At 43.0% G+C, this 22165-nt stretch overlaps 1 protein-coding gene across 1 annotated transcript in view; it reads left to right on the forward strand.

Moving 5' to 3' along the window:
• The first annotated feature begins 1259 nt into the window (after nucleotides 1-1259).
• FAM110B (family with sequence similarity 110 member B) overlaps nucleotides 1260-22165 on the forward strand; it is a 70036-nt gene continuing 49130 nt past the window's right edge. Inside the window, exon 1 of the mRNA XM_032882595.1 lies at nucleotides 1260-1446. The gene's annotated coding sequence lies outside the window, so the exon portion shown is untranslated. The remainder of the gene's footprint in view (nucleotides 1447-22165) is intronic.

Here is a 22165-nt window from a genome sequence, read left to right on the forward strand (position 1 = left end):
TATGCCCATAATTTCCTGAAAATACCTTCTAAGATTGGTTCTTATAGAGTCAAGTGAAATTGTAGCAATTACATAGACAAAAGGGAGGTGTAATAATTTTTGTTTCTAGAGTGAGTACCAATAATGATTCTCTGTGATGAATCAAGTCTGCCATTAGTTTGTCACTGTTAATTCTAAATGGTGTTTCTGACAAAACTCCACAGTGGGGAAGTGTTTAGATACTTTTTTTAGAGTAGTGTGATGCTGGAAGAAAAGGTAGATAATAAGATGTAGCAAAAAGCTTGCTGCTATTAATAATAGCTTGATTAGAACTCACTGTGTGCCAGGCCCCGTGCTAAGTGCTAACAGCTCATTGAAATAACCCTGCAAGGTGTCTCCCATTATGGCCTCGGGGATACAAGAGAAATCCAGTCCCTGGCCCAGTCACAAAGGGAGGAAATAGCTGATCCAGAACTTAAACCCAGTCAGTCTGATGGTTAGGTTCATGCCTTTTATCTGTGCATCAGACCACCTCTCACAGGATTTGGCTTCTAGAACTAATTTTGCCATTAAATTGTGAGGTGAGCAAATTTATTTAATTTTTGCTTTTATAATAACTTCTTTTTAATATATTTTTATTAATAACTTCTGATATCCCTTTTGCATCTCTTGTAGCTCTTAATTATTATTCAGTACTGTAGTCAAGATTATGACTTTTGACACCTTGATTAGCCCTTTTCCACTATGGATGGCAATGTGCATGGTATTTCCAAGTATACTGAGAGATTAATTAGCATTTTAGGACAAATGAGTGGCAAATTGCTAACCAGGGTAAATAAAGTGAGGCTTGGATTTTATAGCACTCAGATTTTAATATCCTCCTTGTATCGATTTTATTATTTCTCAGTGCTGGGATCTGTTAAGTTTAAGTAAGCCGGTAGTTCTGTGGATTGATTTAGCCACTCTTTGTTTCTCTGCATTGGAGAAAAAAACAAGAATGCACTTTTAAAAATCACTTATAGTTTATAAGGTGATGCATTAATCTTCAAAATGACAGGAAATCAAGATGATTTTGTCTTTGGGGTTTAATTTATTAAAATTTAATTTGCTCATGTGCTTTGCTCCAAGAGCTCTGTGCTAGCAAACTAGCTATAATTAGATTAGCAGCCTGCTAAGCGCTGGTGACAGCCTGCGCCTCAGAGAGCATGTGCTGGATTCTGCATGAGCCTCTCCTCATTGGCTGCTAGCATCACTGCTCTCCAGTTTGATAGGTTTCCACAGGACTCTTTATGCTGCATTGGAGACATAGATACAGAGATACTCTTCTGTGTTCTTGCAACGGTGGAGGTGCTCAGCTGGTAACGGTAAAGGAGGAGGAGGGCACCGGGGAGAAGGTGTCTTTGTTGTAGTGTATTGGAGCCACCAGCTGCCGGCTGCTGGGGATCAGGGAAGAAGTTTCAGTTCACGGTAATTACTTGGAGGCTTTCTCTCGCAGGAAAAACAGGGCCATGCATGAAACGAAGCGCGTTCCTCATGTCATCTGTTTAATTTGATCTTGCTTTTGTTAATATCATGCACACTCCAGCATTCCCGGATTGTGGTATGTTCTCCCGGAGAAGGATCGGCCGGTAAACAGCTACCCTGTTTGTGAAGGAATATTGTTTTTGCCTGGATTCAAGTGTGTTATGTAGTGGGGATTGATGCTTATTGGTTCTCTCCTGTTTGGGAAAGTCCGATGTTGCATCAGTGTAAGTGTCTTTGGAGGTGCGTGTCAGTAGCCGGTTGACTTTGTTTGCATGGAGTCTGGACTCCCGTGAATAATGAGCAATCAAGGAGAGTTCAGTGAAACACACTTGAATTAGGACGGGGCAGCGATTCGCCTGGTGTCGACGCAGGGTCTTAGCAGAAGTAATATGCTATTGTTTCTTCAAAGATGTGTGCAGCCTTCATTTTGGATGGTTTTCTTTGTTTCACCTTTTGTAGTTTTCATTAAGCCTTCTGAATATGGAGAATATTAGCATATCCCATTTTGCCAAAAAATATATTTAGGTGTATAGTCCACCGTGCCAAAGGGAGAATTTTTCACTCTGGGCTTTGTTTAACAGGGACATTGCTTTCGGAGTTGAAATGAAATCACAGAAAGGTGGGGTTCTTACCACTTTGCCTCAGGTTTGACAACATTTAAAAATTCCTGGGTTGTTTTCCAGATCAAATCATAAACGATCCTAAATTCCATCATAAAGATGCTCTATTTTGGAGGAAAAATATATACGTGGCCAAGGCTGGGCTGAAGGAAACCCAAACAAACGCAGTGGGACTTCTTGTTTCTCAGGGTACCTTCGCCATAGAGTGGTTTTACACCAGGAGAGCCCCTTGGTATCCCTTAGTCCTCAAACTTAAAATCGGTGTCCTTACCATATCAGGCTGTGGAGACCACAGAAACTTGTGTATTGACTCACCAGTCACACGGCTGGCTAGCTGCCACCATGCGTCTCTGCTATCAGTGGAGAGCCTTGCTGAGAGCTGAAGGCTGTCAGGAATTCTTTCCCCGCTCCCAAAAAGCCAAACATTGCCATTTAACTATTTTGTTAAAATAACTGCTTTGATTTAAGGCTCTCTTCTGGTTGAAGGGGTTCCGTATATTCTTTGGCAGAGGAAAACTTGAGCTTACTTAACTTGGCTTCTCTCTCCCACCCCAACTCCACGTTCCCCTCCCTAGGCTATCCCGAGGTGTAATAAATGGTCGAATGTCCTGTTTCTCTCAGATGACAGTGTGAAGAAAAAAAAATAAAGGCTATCATGAAAGGTGGTCATTGATGGTGATGGGGCATCATGTGTAATGACAAAGTTTGATAGTTGTTCAGTGTAACGCGGGGTCTCTAGGATGAGAGGCAGGATGCAGCGGTTCCATGTTAAGTCACCACATGTGATAGGTTGGATGTGAGAAGGGTCGCTTACTTCCTGTCTGGACTCCCCTGAAACTAGCCACTCCTGCTTCAGACCTGAGAAGGTTGCTTTGCAGTGGCCGAGATCACAGTTGGCTCCAGTGCTCTTTGCTCTCCTTCCCACACCCCAACCCCACGCTCCCTTTTCAGCCCTCGGTTCCCCCAGACATGGAAAACAGCCTGCTCCTGACAGTCAGGCTTGGACACTCGTTTGGGGAAGAATAATCGGATGCATTTCCATGACTCTCTTTCTCCCTCTTTTTCTCTTCATCTCCTGAAATACTTCCTAAATTACTTTGGTCTTACAGAATTTCCAAGAAGTAGGCTGCCTTAAGAGTAAATGATTGCTGTCCTCCTCCGTTAACATCATAAACCTCCTTGTGTGAGCTCAGCTCCATTAGGCTGTGTGTCCTAGGAAGCTGTGGGAAATAGTTCTAAGTGACAGACTCTCATGGGCTGGATCTTAAAAGACTTTGTGTGTCTAGAAGGAACTCCTTAAAAATGTGATGTAAATGTAAATGTGTGTGGATATTGTGTCATGTACTAGGATATCCCAAAGGGCCTTTTAACATAACACTAAAAGGGCATTTTTCAGATAGCATTAAATAAAATGTTATTTAGCTTTCGGCAAAGTTAACAGAATCTGTACTTTTATCCCCAGGTGAATTACAGCTTTTTTTTTTTTTTTTTTAACTACATTCAGGGAAATCTTCATGTATTTCTGAGATAAAACTGTAAAAATAAATTTCTTAGACACTTGAAAATTTTGTTCTTTCCCCTCCTTGTAATTCTGTGGCTCTTTCCTGAAGAGAGAATGACATTCCTGACCAATCAAACATAGGTCCGTTAGCATGAACTAGAATAGAAAATGGATAATCTTCTGAATTAAAACACGAAGTGATACTTTCTTTTTCTCGTAGGGGCTCGTAATCACAGCAGGAAAAATGGTAATCAGTTTAAAAACAAAGTCATTCCGTGTATATAATGTGCCACAAAGCAGCTGGGCTGAGCACGGTCTGGAAGGAATTGTAGGAAAGAAGGAGCAGTGTGCACTGCGGGCTCTTGGATGTAAGGGTTGCAGTATAACACCTGTGGGTGGCTTTCTGGCTGGATACCCGGTCATCTGTGATACCAAAGGAACTGAGGGACATCTGTTATTAGCTGTTGATTACCATCTCAGGATTGACCCTCCAAAATCTGCCTGGGTTGGAAAACTATTTGAAGAAACATCAGGTGTCTCCTCTAAGTCTCTTTCTTTTTCTTTCTTTTTTTTCTTCTCGTTATTTCATTCTGTAGTTATGTTCACTTAACATGCGCTAGGATCTGTGCTAAGCATGAGTGAGAGAAAGACACACGGCCTTCTGTCTGTAAGAAGTGGTCCTATGGAAGACGAGAGAGAGTAGAATGAATAATAATACATAACAATACGGTGTACAAGGAGAACAGAGGCTTTAGCTTGGTGATACCAAGGAGGGATGACCAGTTCTTAGGAAAGGGTGGGGAGAGAAGGCTTTAGGAAAAGAGAGATGGTAGCACCCGGGCCCCAAACCAGAATTCTCCAACTGCCACTCAACCCACACCACATCCACTACTCCTAATATCTAGCAAGGGTTGGTGTGGGCCGCAGATCTGTTCCATATCTCACACTGACTTTCAGTTTCACTATGTGGTCTTATTTGTTACCTATAATTAATGTAATAAATATAAACTCTTTTTTTTTTCCTCCTGCTAACACACCTTTTCAGAATACACAGTGGACTGTTGCATGGAAGTATTTTTGTTTTAATAGATTTACATAGCATGGGATTTAAAAAAGATTCTTTAATGTCGCCAGTAATTTAAATGTATTCAGTAGTTTCAAAGTTCATCTTAAAGGAATCACCAAATACTTTCCTTACTGTTGGACTCCCCAATCATTTAGTGATTATTTTTGGAACTGTTGGCATAGCCAGGAATGATCATTTGCCATTGGATGCCTATTGATGCTTTTATTTAAGTCATTCATTTGTACATGCCCATTAAAGACAGACTTGCAGAATTGGGGCTTGGAGTATAACACTGGCATTGAACCTTACTATGAGTAAGGCCTTCTTCTTTCCGTATACATTTAATTGAATTTAGACATTTTAAATCTGGCTAAATTTGGTGGGAAAGTCCACTTCAAGGATCGTGTGTTTGTGTGTTAGATCTTGCCACCAGTGAAACGTCTCTATGAAAACACGTTCTCCATTTCCAGTATTCAGAGCCTGGCATCACAGAACCCTCCGAAATCTGCTGTGTTTTGCCCTAGTCAGGCTTCCCTACCGCTTTTTTCTTAAGTGGGGATATAGCCTTTACTTCTCTCCTTCTTCGCCCCCTTCACTGTGTGGGAGGTATTCTTCTGAGCCCACTGCCCAAGCTAGCAACTCGCCGACTCACTGGCCTCTGGGAGACCACTCCCTTCAGTTTTTCTCCTGCCTCAAAATGTTTCTTCCCAGTCTCCTCCTTTCCGGCCCTCTTTTTTTTTTTTTTTTTTTTTAAAGATTTTTTTTATTTATTTGACGGAGAGAGATCACAAGTAGGCAGAGAGGCAGGCAGAGAGAGAGAGAGGAGGAAGCCGGCTCCCTGCTGAGCAGAGAGCCCGATGTGGGGCTCGATCCCAGGACCGTGAGATCATGACCTGAGCCGAAGGCAGAGGCTTAACCCATTCAGCCACCCAGGCGCCCTGCAGCCCTCCTTCTAAGTAGACATTCTCCGGAGTTCTGTGCTTCATCAGCTTCCCTGTCACATGCCCTCCACTGGCCGGTCCATCCACTGCCACAGACTTAGCCAGCACTCCCGTGTCCCCATGTGTCCCCTGCTCCCATCCTGCCAGCCTCCTGAGCTCTTTGTGCCTCATGGGCCTCCCTGCCCCCTCTGCCTGGAATGTGCATCTCCCAGTAGAGCTGTGGCTTGGTCCCTCCCCACCTTTCAGATGTCTCCAACTGCCGTGGCGGCAGGAGCGTTCTGAGATAGCCCTTGTTGGATGTAGCCTTCCCTGTCTGGAACGTAAACTCTGAGGCCAGAGATTCCTCCCTTAACTCCCAGAGCCTAGAACAAAACTCAGTCCATAGGAAGTGCTCCTGTCAGTACTTAAGAATGAATGAATGAATGAATGAATGAGCATGTGTAAATGACTGCTGGCATGGGAGTGTGACAGTGCAGGGGAAGGGTGCTCCTGTGGCTGTCAGGAGTTCTACCGCAGCCAGCTGAGTGGTCTGTGGCAAGTGCCTTACCTGACTGGGCCTGTTTCCTGTTCCAAAATGGGGCTTGCACACCAGATGGGCCCCAAGGCCCTTGGAAGAGCGAACACTTTATCTCACCGTGAGGTAGACTTGGGCTCGGGATGTGCAGAGCAGCCATTCCGGAAATGAGATGACGTCCTATAAGCCTTTATTTATGTGACTTCTCTCAACCTGACATTTATATCCTTCTGTATAAGTGCCTGTCTCTGGTCAGATGTCTCCTTAAAAAAAAAAAAAGTTGAAGTGAGCAAAACCTTTAGCTTCTACATGAAACATGTAAGAACCAGCACATTTTGGTGTACTTACATGTTTATCTATTTTTTTATTTATTCACCATTTTTTAAAAGAATTTTCTACTGTTATGTATACTTAGCAGCCTGCCTCTTTTTGTCAAGTAAAAAACCAATCGCCATTTTTTCCTGTGTTTTCAGATATTACATGCTGCTGAGACTAGCTGGAGGTAGAACAGACTCTCTGCAACACCTGCCTCCGGTCCATAATACTCATCGCTCTCTCAAGTAAGTACGTCGCTTTATTTTGACCCATTCTGACCAGAAGGTATCGATTCTCTCTGAAAACCTGTGCCATTATGACATTAAGACAAAGAGGCTGAGAGGCTGAGGTTTCAGATATTTTGCTGTCTGGCCAAAAAAAAAAAAAAAAAAAAAAAAAAAGTCCCTGTCTTCGAGGTCTCTGCCAGGACTAAAATAACAGTCAGCATGATTGACTTGTGCTTTTGCAAGGGTTTCCGTGATAGGTCTTTTACATATTTGCTTTAATAATTACGGTTTTTTCAAAGGCCATGTCATATTTACCAATCATACTGATCAGATATTTGGATTTGAAGACAATATTAAAAAGTGAACATCTTTGCACTTCAATGAGAAGTACACTGTCTGTGGTTGGGGAATTAAATGTTTTTTTTCTGACATGTCAAATGGTATAGGGCCAGCAAAGAGGGCCCTGGGAGTTTGGGGAGAGAGAGTTTTGCAGGATGGCCACCCAAAGGAGGTCATGTCAAGAGGGAAGTACCTAAATGCCAGCCAAGGGACAGACTGAGAGTAGGGGGCACGTGTTGCCAGAGAGCCAAGCAGCCCTGGGAATGTACCTGCTCCATGGAAGGTCCTGCTGGGGACATTGCCCCACATCCATAACACCCCAGGATTCCTTCCTGTCTCCAGAGCTGATGGAGAACACAGAGACATCCTAGAACCAGACCTATCTTCTCATGAAGGAGCCAAGGAAGTGGATGAACAGTGGTCAAGGTCCAGATGGTTCCTCCTTTTTCCATAGAGGTTGGGAGTTCAGTATCACCAAATGAGGACATTGGGGATGTTTAGGAAGTTGGAGACGGCTTTCCAAGTGACTGATGTCTACAGTGACTACGGAGTGGTAAAGAGCAGCTCTCATGAGGACACTGTCTTAACCTTAGCACCATATTCACGAGCGACCACATGCTTTGATTTGATTAATAGCCTTCCTTGAGCCTCTTTTCCAGCATCCCTATGTAATGGGCCATTGCCTATAGAGTATGTAATGCGCTATATAATTTATTATAACTGCCTAATGCGTGACCTTGTTGGACAGATATTACCACTCTCCAGGAACCTCAGAATCCAATTTAGATTGACAGGTAAGAACCAGCCTAGACCAGGTAGATTTCCTGCAGTCCGTGGACAGAGGGGCATTACAGAATAAGCCAGCAATGACCCTCAGTGATATACCCTGAAATCCTTCACTTATCACCATTAAGACCTTATCTTCTGATCCCAGATTTCCAAAGTTCTGAAATGAAAAGCCCTGGGCTCCTGTTGGCTGGAGGGAGCTCCTCATCTCCCATCCCCAGGTCTGAGATTGCAGAGCTGCCCCTGAGCAGAGGCAGATTTAATGGAGAATGCCTCCAGCATTCTGTGTGCTCCACTCTGCTTCATTCTAGGAGCCCACCTACCCCATCTGCCCACAAATGAGGAGTTTTCTGTGACATGTGCTAAAAGCAGGAGAAGTCCCCCAGCAAATGGGCCTGTTGGTCTCCCTTATGATTCCCAGCACCCCTGCTCTCCCACAGACAGCCATGTGTGATGGTCACACTCACCAATGTTCACCCAGCTGGCTCCTGCTGGCAGGTGAATTGGCCACCCTGATGGGCAAAAAAGGGCAGAGGGGTTGGGGGCGACAGGAGTATAACCTTAGCTCCACTGTTCACCAGCCTGCGAATGGACTTTACTTCCTGAGCCTCAGTTTCCCACATACCAACTGAGAATACCAACAAGCTAGTAGAGATCTGCAGAAGGCTAGGGGCATAGCTATAGCGTGCCTGGTACGGCGTAGGCAAGGGAGAGATAGAGGACCCTTCTTCCCCGCTCCCAGACAAATTCTGGAGAAAACAGTTGGTTACCTTCACAGGCATAACCGTCTGGAGTTTGTCAATATTTGTCAATATTCTTATTTAGCTAGGTCCTGCACTGGGGAGATTAGAAAGGACTCAGCCATGTGACTTAGTAGTGCAATGTCACCTGGACTGGAGACACTAATTCTTGGCCTTGTATCTCATTCTCAAATAAAGTAAGGTCACTGTGTGCAAGTTGATTTCAGTTGTGTGTCGGTTTTCCTGTAAATAAGATGGAAGCGTTTATTTAAAAAGCTATGTAAAGATCACTGTGAAAAGCATAGTTGTTTTTTTTCTTTAATTTTTATTAACATATAATGTATTATTAGCCCCAGGGGTTCAGGTCTGTAAATTGCCAAATTTACACACTTTACAGCACTCACCATAGCACATACCTTCCCCAATGTCCATAACCCTACCACCCTCTTCCTACCCCTCCTCCCCGACCCCCGCAACCCTCAGTTTGTTTTGTGAGATTGAGTCTCTTATGGTTTGTCTCCCTCCCGATCCTATCTTGTTTCATTTATTCAAAAGCATAGTTTTTGTCTTACTATCCAAATGTTTTCAACTGTTTTTGGCGATTTTTGCATTTAAAGTTCATTAAGCTTTCTTCTTTTCTGAGCTCTTAGCTTAGATAGATAAGCAGCCTTAAGAAGGCAAATGTACAAATCTTGTCATTAATGTTTTTCACTACTTCTCAATACCTACATTTAAGATTACTTTGTTTTTAGAGTACAGGGTGTGTCTTTTAAAACCATGGTTCCTTGTTTAAGGAAATTGAGAAAAGAAAGGCATAAGGTGGACTTGTAATGCTCCTTTGGTTAAACTTTTGAGTTTTTTCAACCTGGAATATGAAACCTCCTATATGTTGTATATGTGAGTCATTTTTTTAAGATTTTGTTTATATGAGAGAGAGAGAGAGCATACATGCATGGGTGGGGAGCAGCAGGCAGAGGGAGAGGGAGAAGCAGACTCCCCACCAAGCAGGGGGCCCAGACTCTGGGATCATGACCTGAGCCAAAGGCAGACGCTTAACCGATGAAGCCACCCAGAGGCCCAGTGAGCTATTTTTTAATAAGAATATACAAACACTGATTTCTGTGCATTATCCACGTGATTGCAATTTCAGGGAATAAGTTACAATGTTCGCCTTTGTTTTTAGTTTCTTATTATCTGAGTCAAACTTAAGTCACTGATCAAGTCAGTTTCTCCTGGAAAGTTTCTTTTTTCAAAACTTCTCTGGGACAGATCTTTTTCTTCTTTTATAGTGTAAGTGCTAGGTACTTAAGAAATTGCTGGGAGCAGAAACAACCTTTGCATGCCCTTTTCTGCGGGTTAAATGGTCCTGACCAAAAAATATGAGCTAGTTTTCCCCAAACAGCTTTTTTTTCCATTTTCTGCGTTTCCCAGAGCTGGTCCTCCATAACGAAAGATTTGTTCCTTGTCTGTGACTCATCTACCTTTCAGGCCCAGCATCTCTGACTTTTGCCTTTTCCCAGATCAGTTCTTTGCCAAGCAAATATGACTCAGAGCTCAGGTTCCAAGGGTAGTCAGGTGTGGCTCCTCAGAAGCCGGCTCAGCTGACCTTGAGCAAGGTCTCCCCAGGAGCCAGAGAAGCCCAACCACTGTAATGAGAGCCACCTCGCAGCCCAATGGAGCCAAGTTTCCACCTCGCTTGCTGCTTTTTAAAAAAGAAGAGGAAGAAGAGGGGCATTCTCTGGCAAAAATAGCTGGGATTTTTACTTGTTTTATTCTCCTTCTTCACAAAAATCATCCAGGCTTCTTTAAGGATAGACGTAAGGATATTCTCCTCTCTAAAACAAAATACTCCTCTCCTCAGAAAGTATCGTTCTATTTTTGAAGATTTAATGCATGTTTATCGTGAAGTTCAAGAGGCCATTACGGATTGCAATTTAAAGTGTTAAATTGCCAATTAAGTTATTTGGCATATTTAAAAATGCTATTTTCTAATCAAATGAAAGAAATTCCGTAAGTTACTGTGTGTGTATCTAGTTTTTCATTGTTAATTATTAATGGCTCTTACAGAATAGATCCAGTTCATTGTCAGTGTAGTCACCGCTTTTCTACAAGGAGCGGTGGAAGAGTTAAGCCTATAGTCTGTGGAAAGCTTGCCTTGGGAGCTCTGTGCTACAGGCATCATATGCTTCATCTGTAGTCCGCACGGTTGCCCTGCAGAGAAGGCATTAGAATTTTCATTGTGTGGATGAGGATACAAGAATTGAAGAGTTCAATCTGATAACAAAAGGCAACCGATGCACTGGGTATAAAACCCAAGTTTAGGGGCACCTGGGTGGCTCAGTGGGTTAAGCCTCTGCCTTCAGCTCAGGTCATGATCTCAGTGTCCTGAGATCGATCCCCGCATCGGGCTCTCTGCTCAGCAGGGCTCCTGCTTCCTCCTCTCTGTCTCTGCCTGCCTCTGCATACTTGTGATCTCTGTCAATAAATAAAAAATCTTTAAAAAAGAAAAACAAAACAAAACAAAAAAAAAAACAGCCCAAGTCTACCCCCAGGTCTTCTTTTCATACCAGTTGATTTCTTTATCGTGATGGGGTCATGAATGGAATGGGAAGGGTAATTGAGGGTGACTGGACAATGGGAAAGTCACAAGAAAACATGGATGTCTGGTGGACTATCAGAGCAGTTCCTTAGAAACCATGGGCAGTATTCAGTTAATTAGAGAAGGGATGAGGTCCAAAAAGTCAAATAATGAGAGAAAAGAACCGTAAGAACACACCCATTAGAGAGAGAAAGATACCTACAGAGTGATTGCAACTGTGATGGGTGAAAAGCTAGACTGTCAAGACCTTACTCTTTCTTCTCCAACGTGTTGACTGTCTGCTCCATCATTAGGTATAAATTGAGAAAGCATTTGTGCATCCTGACTACTCAGAGAAGTTTAGAAGTTTAGGCCATACTGGCCTTTCTCCTCCATAGCCTGGTGCTGTGGTCTGAATGTGTCCCCCACCCCATTCATATGTTGAAATCCTAATGGCCATTGTGATGGTGTTAGTTCATGGGGCCTTTGGGAGGTACTTAGGTCATTAGGGGGGAGCCCGAGTGATGGGATGGTACCTTGGTTAGAGAAGCTCCAGAGAGATCCCTTGCCCTTTCTGCCATGTAAGGACACCGTAAGAAGGCTGCAATCCAGAAGAGGGCCTTTCCACCAGAACCAGTCATGCTGGCACCTTGATCTTGGACTTCCAGCCTCCAGAACTGTGAGAAAGAAATGTTTATTATCTATAAACCACCCAGTCTGTGGCTTTTTGGTATAGCAGCCCTAACAGACTGAGACACCTGAGATGAAGTTGGTCCCTGCATGTGGCCTTTGGGTAGTTCTTGCACATACCTACTCTTTAGCTTCACAAAGCCCTGGTCTGGCATTACCTTGAAATTTACCTCTTGCTCTTGCTTAAGTCTTATGGGTCTCTCTAAAGGGCACATTTAAAGCAGAGCTCAGCTCAGCAGCATCCTCAGACAGAGAGATCCAGTTTTTGCTGGGACAGTCAACGAGAGGAGCTTCCTCTGGCAGGAAGCCCCACTGAGGGACTGCTGGCTCTTACCATGCATACTCAGGCGCCTCAAGCCCTGCTCGCTTTTCCTCAGGGCTTGTACGTTGGCGTCACCATCTCTTCAACACCAGGCAGCTCGGGGCTGACTTAGCCTTATTACAGCAGTCAGCCTGCCTCTGGTCTCTGCTCTCAGTCCATTTAGCAAGCAGAAAATTCTTTTAGAAACACTCTGTTCATCTTGTTACCTCCTTGCTCCCAAACCGTGTTTTCTCCCAGTTACCTATCGATCAGACTTAAAGTCCAGAGCCCTTCAGTTGGAGCCACCTCTCAGCTGACCTCCCCACTCTCATCCAGAGTCAGCCTCCTTCACCCTTCTCGTGTTCCTGACACACCTGGCTCATCAGGGTGTGTGCTCTGCTTCTTGCCCCGCCCTCCCTACCAGTTGCTCATTCTCAGAGTCCATGAGTTCCTTTGAGGGCCATTTCAAAAGTTACCTTTTCCTTTATTTAAAAAAAAAAAAAAAAACCTTTTTGAGCAAAATCCAAGAATCTCTACCATTCATTCATTTATTCAACAAATTCATTCAAGCCATTTCTTCACAATTTAGTATATATCCATGTACCTTTATAGGTAGTCTTAAAATTATCCTTTGCTTTAAGCATTTATATGATTCTCAAATTATATGATAAGTTTATTTAAAAATTGCATCTTACTGTAAAAATTGCATCTTACTGCATCTTTACTTAAAGGACAAACTCCCAGCAGTGATGTAGGAGCATCCCTCTGGTGCCTGCCCTCAGGGAGCATGGGCTGGGCTGAAATCTTAAAAAAGACTTGCAGATGTTCTGCAGTTGTCTGAACAGTTCTAGGGACTGATTAACTTCCTGAAGAAACGTGCAGTTCTTTACCAGCGCGGCATGCTCTTGGTGAAAGTAACGATTTCATTCAATAGCCCAGATTGGAAAGCTATTGCCAGTTCTTAAGGTCTCCAGAGTAGAGCGACATCTAAGTAGACTTAAAAAAAAACACAGTTGAGAGAAGAACACAGCATCTCCTCTGGAAGGACCCTGGAAGGAAAACAGACCCACCGACAGCAGGGAACATGAGTAGAAACTCAATCGGAATCCCACCGTATATGAGGCCCAGTTTGGGTTTCCTCTGCTGTGTGAAGACCTTACTTTCTCCTAAATCTTCATTTGTTCAGAATTGGCATTGCCCGTACTCCTAGTCCCTTATGATGGTGAGTGCGTATCCTGGGCTCTCTGCAGTCCCTGAGTCCATAGGGCGTACTTACACATTGTCTGGTTTCTGTCACAGTTAAGTTCCCTCTGCCTCTCGCTAGCACGTTATACGTGATTGGGGGGTAGGAATAACGTGTGTACTCTGTGTCTTTAGAATCCAGCATAGAATCTAGCAAACTATAGAAGATTTGTAGACTTTATAGAGTCTTTATTTATACTTTATTTGTAGAGCAGTTTGTAGACTTTAACAGGACTGAAGGGCTTTCACTACACCTAAAGAGGAAAGTCATGGTAGGTTTCTCATCTGTCTTTTTACAGATGCTGATGGCAGCCTTTTCAGGTACAAGACACAGCAGCACCAGGGGTCAACAGGACTGGTGGTATCATTTCTCTGAAAGAGAAAGACACCGTCTACTCGTGGAAAAAGGAAGGAGGAAGTGAAGTCAGAAAAACTGAAGGGGCAGGGGAAGGAAAATTTAAGTTATTTGTGGTGGGTTCTAGTTGAACATTTTGGTATAGAATTAGAAGAACTTGAACTCCAACTTTAAACTAGTCCAAGTGGGGAGTAATCAAGGCATAAATAGCTTTATCAAAAAGCTCTTTAAGTCTGGACTCCTCAAATGCATTTAAATATGATTCTGTTCACAAAATTTAGTTGAGATACAAGTCTGTTCTTTAGCACAAATTCAGCATTCTCTAGGGACTCGTGATTCAACGTTCAGAAACTCAGTTGTTTGTATTTGGCTCCAAGTTCAGTAATTGCCTTAATTTGCAACTTGAGGGAGGTCCCACCTCCAAAGGCGCACATCAGCACTGATGAAAAATAAGGAATGAGCACAGCTCTGCCCACTGTTCACACTCACCCCAGCTTCACGTTCTGTGTGTTAATCCATTCATTTCTTCCATTTAAAAAATACATGTATGTAGGCAGAACAGAAGCTCTGGTTCCATACAAGAAGAGTGTGGTTAATTCATGGGTAGGTCAAATCCATGACATAGGAAAGATTCCAGTACTACATCTTTGATCTCTTCTCATAGATCAGAGCAATCTATGAATGCCAACCAAGAGTCTATTCCCTGTGTCCTCTGAAGCTTCCAGGTGTGTTTCTGGGAGGTGTGCTTGGGAGCAAGGCCTTGATGGCTGACATTCTTCTCATAGAGTGGGGGAGTCAAAGGAGAGAGTGCAGTGTATCGATGGGGAACACTCCCCACTGAAGAGACAAACACACAGTTTTCAAGCATCATTTTAATGGCAGTTGGCCTTAGTGTCAGTTTCAGGTTTAAGAGGTTTGATAAGGGTCTCATGCTTGCCTTCCATCCAGTTGGCAGTGGACTTAGAATCTCATTTTAACACGACTTTTCACGGAAAAGCTTAATACCTTTTATACCCTGCTGCTCTCCATCTCCCAGGTAGAGAGCAGGCTGCAGAACTGTTCTCTTGACCTGTTAATGTGGATTACATTCCAAAGAGGTTCCACTGAGATGCCAGTGGGGTTTTTATATGTCATTGCAGGAATCATGGTAAATATCCCCACCCAGTAGTGTGCGATCCTAAGCGTAGCACAAGGTGCTAGCTCCCATCCTGCATTCGCCAGACCCCCTTCTGCACTCCGTCTTGCAGGGGTTGTCAGCGTGGTCATCCCTGGCCAGACAGAGTCAGGATCGATATGTGACTGTCTTCCCCAGTCCCACTGCCTTTTCGTGCTTCTGCCTTTGGCTCTGTCTCCCGGCTCCAAACCTGGAAGCAGACAGCAAAAATAAGGGGGGAAGGCAGGGCTTCATTTCCTTTTATATCCTCCAAGAGTTTCATTTGTAGTTCATTTCATGCTGTACTTTTTAAGAAAGAAAAAAAAAAAAAAAAGACCCACTTTTTTTTTTTTTATTTTCTTTCATACCGTTTAATCATCCAGGAGATCTTAGAAAGCTGATACCCTTATAGATTTAAGATTTTGACCATTGGCTTGTTTTGAACCAGAAAGATGCAGGCGTTTGTTGAACTGGGCCTAAGAAGGTTTTACTTGACAAGTTTTTAGAGAACATAAATAAATTATCTCAGAATATACCTGATATGTTTATGCATAAGGCGTTTGAAGACCATGTTCATATTCTCCCCCACTGATGTGTATTTCTCCGCTTTGAATCTGCCCCGGGACTTGGTCCCTGTTATGTAACATGCTGCATTCTGCTTTCGTGTAGCTGATTATTCCTTCCTGCAGTCCTTGAAACTCTCATCTGGTTGCAGATGAGACATTGCCCACCACCCTGTTGTTCATCAGCTGTGTACTGTGCTCACATCTTCATAACTGACGCTCTAGCTGTTCTGAGCTAGTCTCCAAGAGTGCCAGACCAAAGCAAATGGCCTCATTTGGAGCCTTTGGAAGCATCTCTCTAATTCTTAACATACTTTGGTCACTAAGCACTCCATTAAGATATGCTAAAGTGCAATTAGGAAGAGTCCTATGAATATGTTACTTTAAGTCCTTCTCTAAGAAACAGAAGGTTAAGGGGCGCCTGGGTGGCTCAGTTGGTTAAGCATCTGTCTTCGGCTTAGGTCATGATCCCAGGGTCCTGGGACTGAGCCCCGCATAGGGCTTCCTGCTCAGTGAAGAGACTGCTTCTTCCCTCTGCCTCTGCTGCCCTACCCTACTTGTACACTCTCTCTCTCTCCAACTTTGTCAAACAAATAAAATCTTAAAAAAAAAAAAAAAAAAAAAGTGAAAAAATTCCTTGAAGACATTTTATGCCATATCTGCATCACTTGGGGGTTTCTCATTATCCTTTATTTGTCATGACATCATGTATTAATCTATATTTCAAACCACTTATGATTTTTAGACTTCTGCATCCAATTGATCTCATATTTTTAAGACTACTGGAACCTGGTTTTGAAGTGCTATCTGAAACATTCTTATGTTTTAAAGTAAGAAGTAGCCACCTCATTTGGCACTTAGTGTCATACATAAGTAAGACCACTGTGCACTATCTTAGGATATTTTGTAGTGAATGTTACCTCTGTTATAAACGTGTGCCTTATTGCTAGGATGTGTAAAAATACTTTACAAACTGCCTTCTTGGATTTCCAGTCTCCACACTGGTCGGTAATGGCTGGCGATATTCTTAGAGTATGTGTTCATACTGATATGTTTCCCGGTGAAGACAGTGCAGTGTTTTTTGGGGCTTGGGGGAGGGAGGGGTTCAAGATTTTATTTATTTATTTGACAGGGAGGAAAAGAGAGCATAAGTAAGGGGAACAGGAGAGGGAGAACAGGCTCTCCACTGAGCAGGGAGCCCGATGCAGGACTCGATCCCAGGACCCTGGGATTGGGACCTGAACCAAAGGCAGACACTTAACTGACTGAGCCACCCAGGCACTTTGAAGATGCTGCAGTGTTGACAGACCAGAAACTCCATAGCATACATAGTAACTTACATGTTGTGGCACAAGCAGAAGGTGGTGAAGCTGTGTTTGACTTGGGATTTCCTGGGCCCTCTGCAGGGGCCTGTCAGGGTGGGAAAGCATTTATGTGCTTCAGTCACCTCCCTTAATTTTCCTAACAGGTAGTTGTTGGCAGAAGCAGGTAATCAGGAGGCAAGTTACAAGCCCATGTTTGTCTGTCTGCAGGTGCAGCCTTCTCATACACCTTACCGAAGGTTGTCAGTCATAGCCTATCCGCCAGATGTTCCTCAGACTTTGGAGCTAAAATGTTTCCTTCCTATTTAGAAACCATATTCTTTGGGCAGATGAGGTTTACGAAAGGATTCTCTGAACCAGAAAACTTGGAGTAGATGCCAACAAGAGTTCCACTTCAGGCTGTTTACTCAATAGCGGCTTCAGGGATACCCATGTTCTCCGTTTCTGTCCTCATCAGGGGTGGGGTGGGGGGAGTGGCTGGGGACTTGGATGGGTCACCTGGCCATCTGGGACTCAGGTCACTGGGCTTTGCTGCCAGTTCTCTGACTTGAAGCTGGAAATTTGCTCCCCGCCCCAACAGACCTACAGATTTTATAAATTCATCAGCCTTGGGGTGGCGGGGGGCACTGTCACCTAAGGCAACAGAAGCACAGGAGAAAAGTGACATCTCAGAATAGCATGGCTCATCTCTGGGAAAGCCAGCATATACACCTCTCTATATCATAACTCTGAAAAAAAAACCTCTGCCAAGGGGACCTCATTTGCTCATCAGTAGAATGAATGAATTGCATTTCATCACTGGTTTTCAGTATAGGTCCCTGGAGTACAGAGGTTTCCAGGCTGATGGGGCATCGAGATTGGAGGCTCTGCTTCTGCCCAAACCACTGTGTGTCCATGTGTTTTATACATGGATGTTCCACATAACCTTTACTTTAGAGACAATTTCTGTTGCTAAAAAAATGCTCTGAAGACTAATGAATGTCAAGGTTCTTATTACATCCTAAGCTCTACCCTTCAGGGCCCAGTACCAACTTAAAAATCAATGAAATTAATATCAACATGGGTAAGTTGTCAATGGGAAATTAGGAGTTGGCTTACCAAATTAATTTGCAGCTTTCCAAAGATGTTTCTGTTGGGTAAGGCCAAAAGAGCTCCCCAGAAGTAAGACTCCCTAATAGCTAGCTAGCTCAACACCAGATACCCACTTAAAGCCCTACTCCCACCTCCTCTAAAGTTTTGATGTTCTCCTTGCCTGCTCATGTCTACCTACATACTTCGAAGGGCACAGGTGATTTAAAGTGTGAGGTTGCTCCCTGCTCACCACCATTTGCTGACTCCCTTCACTTACAAGGTCAACTTTAGGCCCCTTCACTTCAGATACAAGATTCTCCATGATAGTCTGTTTACCTCTTCTTCTCTGTCTGTGCCCCTGCCACCATGACAATTTCCCTGTAAGATTGTGAAAGGATACCCAGCCTCTATAATACCAGGTTCTCAACGCCCTTGATCTTGGGTTTAGACTGTTCCTGGCCTGGCACTCAGTTTCAGGAGTCTTCTTACATGCATTCCTTCCAGAATGGCTTCATTACCCTAGACTCCGTGATTTACCCCTACATGCTCCCCTCAGGTGGTCTCATGGCCTCTCCTACACTTTCCCTTCTACACTGAGATCCATCCTTTCAAATCCATTGGTTTCTCTTTTCCTCTCTAATCCGATCTCCTGGGCACCTGGGTGGCTCAGTCTGTTAAGCATCTGCCTTCGGCTCAGGTCATGATCCCCGGGGTCCTGGGATGGAGTCCCCCATCGGTATCCCTCATGGTTAGAATAGCACCTGGCTCATGGGAGGGACCCAGTAAATGTTTGCTAAGGTGAAGTTAGATGAAAAAATAAATTTTATTACAGTATGTATTTTAAGCAATGCACAGAGTATCAAAAATTTACTTATTTTGTACTTGTGATAGTATGCAAGGATTATAAATAATTTCATAATTTTAAAGGATAATCACATCCTTCGGTTTTTCCATTAAATCTCATTTTACTATGTGCATACATATATTCAATGAGTTTGTACACAATGGTGAATTTCCCCATTTAACCAGTCACTCCATAGCTATCTTCACTGTTTTACTGACTTGATGAATTCCCAGTTCCATCATGGCCCAAATGTTTTCAAGTCACATATCTAGTTTAGAACTCCTATAATAAAATGACATTTCGGGATGGAATTCTCCATATTTTGTAGTTAAATTCTGAATTCAATGAGACGTTTCTTTTTCTTTCCATAATCCCTTGTCTGTATCCTCTTCCTTCCTGGAGGAGATCCGAGTAGAGGGATTGTATATGCTGCTTTGATAGGATGCCATGAACACGTAGTTTAATAAACCACATTATACTTTCCCCATTTTCCAAACTTCAGGAAGGTTTCTGATCGTCACTTGATTGGATGCACTAGAATTTGTGTGAAAGTTCCAAGAACACTGAGCACTGCTTTCGAGTTCCACCTTTTGCTTGGCGCAGCCCGATCCTGAGTGTGGGGCTGGGTGGGGGACAAGAGTTACGACCACCTTCCAAGGGGAAGTGATATTTTATCTGAAAACCATCAAGGACAGATTTTTCTGCTTTTCATGCTCCTTTTTTGATCAGAGGGTTTACAAGATGAAACCCATGCACCTCAACTTGCTGCCTTGTAAATTTGATCCCTTGTAAATCTGCGACATTTTTCTTTGTTACAACAGTTTTATATTCCTATGTACATAAATACTGCCTTTTGACAGGATCAGAGTGCGCACCATGAATATTCCTTTAGCAGTGGTGAAAACTCTGCAATAAAGCATCGAAGTTTTAGAATGACAATCAAACGATCCAACAAAGGGCAGGGAGAAGCTAAAATAAAACCTTCACAGATGAGTGGTTTTATTTCACATCAACTCTCTGGTCTTAATACTGTCTATCATTTGCTGTCTTTGTGCATCACCCACGTGAATCGGTGAACTTTAGTGTACGGGGCTCATAAAGCATTTTGTCCCTTGAAGGTCATCCGTGGCTAAGCTATAATCTCTGCAGTTCTGAGAACATTCCAGATCTCTGTCAACCGCATCATTTTCACTGGGGATCTGTTTCAATGTTTACTGCTTCTATTTTGACTGCTGCTTCCCTCAGTGTAGTGCTTAAAACGTGGTGCCTTAAATTCACAGTAATTCAGTTTCATGAATTGATCTATTTGTGGGTGCCTTAGTTTTATGAGTTTTGCTTTCCACAAAAAAACATAATAGAATCTGAGCCCAAAGCCATTACCTTCTACTGCCCAAAATACATTTCTTTCCCTGGTCATTTTTATTTATTTATTTTTTCCTGATTAGCATGGTTTTACCTTGCAGTTATTCTGTTTGGTATGATAAATGGATTATGAGCAAAATAAAGACAAAAATAATTATGACAGTTTGAAAACACATTCACCGGGCGGGAGGAAACCATAAATATCCTAACGTTGTAATGATTTGATACAGAGAATTTGAGAAATAGGTATAATATTTGTGCACTGCTAAGTTTTACGTCTAAGCTAGTTATTTGTGGTAAAAGTTCACGTAGTCCTTGTTTATTTTTAGATCAGGTAATCATATTTTCAAAGAAAGCATTTCATAGAAGTAAAATGGCACCAAAACTAGTTTTTATTCTAAAAACATATTTTTGCCATGATGGCATCTTCTAGAAAATTTTATTACTTATACATCTGAAGTATGATCTTTGCACTTCTCCCCAAATGCGTCATACATTAGCAAGATTCAGGAGCTGATCTTCAGTGAATTAGTTTTATTCAAAATAAAGGCTAAGGTGTCTGTATACTCTTTTGGAGAGTTCCTTTGAGAAGCTCAGTGTTTTCATCTCATCATTTATAAGGGTTGCCCTGAGGTCTTCCCCGCGAGGCCTCGTGAAGGACACTGCCTCATTTTTAAGAGTAACAATACTAATCCACAGTAATAATATAGAGCAGAGGACATTTCTGGGATGCTTGTGTGCTTTTCCCCCTTTTAAGCATTTCCCTGGAGTTTTCTCACTTCATCCTTCCAACATCCCCTTGGTACAGATGAGGAAACTAAATCACACAAGTTCCATCCTTGGGGTCAGTTTGTGCCTTACAGGTGTGGCCCGGCTGTGCCTTGCAGATGTGGTCCAGATGTGGCCCAATTGTGTCCCAGGTGTGGCCTTGCCTTCATCAGTCTAGTGAATCATTGACTGTACAATCTCTGTAATGGGCCAGAAGTTAAAACCACCCCAGAAGTCGAGCATTGTAAGACAAAAGAGAAGGGCATTTTTATGCTCATCTCTCCAACCCAAGTTCTATTTGAAACCAAAATGGAGATGCCCCAATTTAGGCATTAGTGGCTGCTCATTTCTGGGTTATGGAGCATCTTCTGTGCTTCTTGTTTCCAGTTGGGGCATAAGCCTCTGTCTTTACGGAAACCATACTCTGCCTGATCCTTCTGATGATCCCTTGGTCATTTGTCCCAACTCCATTGTCCAGCTGTGTTCAGAACAGAAGCCATCTGCTCTGCTTGATGTACATGAAGGGTGTTATACGTGTCTAGCTTTGGGGCTCAGCCCCTCCTCCATCAGGATTCCACATCAGACTTTTATAACCAGGTGAGCTGTAACCCACAGCATGAATTAAAGTGAAATCTGTGCATGACTTGATTACCACCATGCCTCCCTCAGAGCACATTCCCAGTGGTCACTGACACATTGAAGAGTTGAGAAAAACGTGATGCTCAGGTAACTTACTAACATTATTGCCATGTTCATTCTTTTCTTTTTTTTTTTTTAAGATTTTATTTATTTATTTGACAGAGAGTCAGAGGTCACAAGTAGGCAGAGAGGCAGGCAGAGAGAGAGGGGGAAGCAGGCTCCTTGCTGAGCAGAGAGCCCGATGCGGGCCTCGATCCAGGGACCCTGAGATCACGACCTGAGCCGAAGGCAGAGGCTTAACCCACTGAGCCACCCAGGTGCCCGCCATGTGCATTCTAATTAAAAATAAATACACTAGCAAAAATCATAGTTGACGATGATCCTGAAAACCTGAAATGCAGATCTCCTCCTCCTGTGGTCGCTGGGTTATAGGGAATGTGTGAACTGATCTCTCCTTGGCAGAGCGGCCTGTTGCCATGGAAACGTGCTTACTAGTTTCTAAACCCTTCTGGCTAGTTCCAGGAACATTAACTCTATACTAGTACTAAAAAAATCATTCTAAAATTCATATATCTGGCATTTGAATATATATAATTATTTAAAGAAGAGCATTCATTTCAAATTACAGATAGACTCTGCTCATCTGAAGAGTAGAACATTTGCTATTAGTATTTTTTTAATAAAGATTTTATTTATTTGAGAGAGAGAGAGAGCATGAGCAGGTA

Source organism: Lontra canadensis, unplaced genomic scaffold (assembly GCF_010015895.1).
Source record: "Lontra canadensis isolate GAN:19392208 unplaced genomic scaffold, GSC_riverotter_1.0 scaffold83, whole genome shotgun sequence".
Lineage (NCBI taxonomy): Eukaryota > Metazoa > Chordata > Mammalia > Carnivora > Mustelidae > Lontra > Lontra canadensis.